Raw genomic sequence first — 1,805 nt, 5'->3', positions numbered from 1 at the left:
TCGTAATGCACGTTTAGTTCCCATGTTTTGTTCCCATATTTTGTTAAGCATGTTCACACTTATAGATGTAGCTTCAAGTTGTTCAATATTCATAGTTCATATTGTTCAATTTTCACTTCTTCAAGTTCACATTTTTCACAAGAGATCTTACCTTCACTGTTCATACATAACTGGAGCTAGTTCTTTTCAAGTAATGCATGCACAACACATATGGACCATGGAAACCTGAGCATCTGAGATCTTTAATGTGATTAAGGAGCATACTATGAAAAAACATACTAGCCTACCACAGAAGAACTACAGAGCGGTAACCTCTACCGGTAATCCGATAACCAGAATGTAAAAACAATACCAATTAAAAACAAATTAAAAGATAGATAGATAGATAGATAGATAGATACTTTATTAATCCCCAGGGGAAATTCAAGAAAAAAATAACTAAGCATGAGCAAAAAAAGCATGTAGGCTATTTAGCCTAGGCTACTTGGCTCTTTTTATGTTTCCACAGGTTTCACTGTTATGTAGGCTTAGCTACATCAGACCCTCTTGTGCATAATATAAAAACAACACAGGATCTGTGACAAACTAATTTCAAAAGGGCACAATAATTTATTCAAGATAAAATGAGAATGGATACCTAGGCTATATACGGACTGGAGTTCATCTCCTTGGAAATGACCATCGATTTTACCTCACTACAATGTAAAATAATAATAAATGATTTAAATAGAGAATTATCTTGCTAACTAACCTTGGTAACAAACCAAGGTCCACTTTACTAGCCTCAGTGGGTAGCCTAAGTAGCAGGTAAGCAGCCGGTAATTAAATGTAGGCTACAGTATGAAGACGTGAGCTATGAAAGAACAAAACACGTTAATACATGAAGGTTGTAAAATAACACATTTTTCAACAAGCTAGACGTCTGCTAGCAACTTAAATTTATCCATGCACGTCAGCAGCAAACCGAATTTAGGCTACGGAATCTAAGCGTTTTGTCATTCAACGTTGACACTTGCTTGAGAAGTTGAAGTCATTCTCGCTTCTAGCACCACGGTGGTTAAAAATGGTACTGTCCATTATAAGGGTGTCTGAAATCGCTTTACATTAAAATTGTCCTAGTGAAAATAGGAGTTGACTTGTATTGTAGCCAACTGTAATGATATTTTTTCACAATATCAGAAAAATTATCTGACCCCCCCAAAACTGATATTTCTGTCTCTTTGGGGGGTACTGGGTCTTCATTGGGGGGTATAGTACCCCCCAGTACCCCCTATATAGGCTTATTTACTATGCACAAACTATTTATAACTGTGTGAACAAATGCTTTACTGATGATAAATTATGTATGAACAAGAAATTACTAATGATGAACAAACCACAAACTAATAAGTAACAAAGGCTTAATAAATGATGAATTGTGTTTAGTTATCATAAAGTGTTACCACGTTTATTAGGTCTTTATTCAACAATTTCTTATTCTTATGGAATAGGTGATTTGTTCTTGATAAATTCTTAATAAGCAACTAGTTTAATCTAAGGATATTGATAGTATAAAAAATATCCGATTAAGTTAGAATAAGAATAAATGTTCAATAAAGATCTAATAAATATGCAATGATGATTAATACAGACCTTGTTGAGAACTAAAGGCCAACGCTCACTGGTGGCATCTGACACGTGTCTAGTAACACCAAAGTTTAGAACTCCATTACAAAAGAGCAAAGCCCTCTGGTGGCGTCTGACGTGCTTTGACGCCAGAGTTTCAAAAATCTCTTGAATGTCAAATGCATAGATGCGAATGTCGT

The sequence above is a fragment of the Alosa alosa genome, chromosome 19 (assembly GCF_017589495.1).
Source record: "Alosa alosa isolate M-15738 ecotype Scorff River chromosome 19, AALO_Geno_1.1, whole genome shotgun sequence".
In the NCBI taxonomy this organism is placed as follows: Eukaryota; Metazoa; Chordata; class Actinopteri; order Clupeiformes; family Clupeidae; genus Alosa; species Alosa alosa.
Note: the sequence above shows the minus strand (reverse complement) of the source record.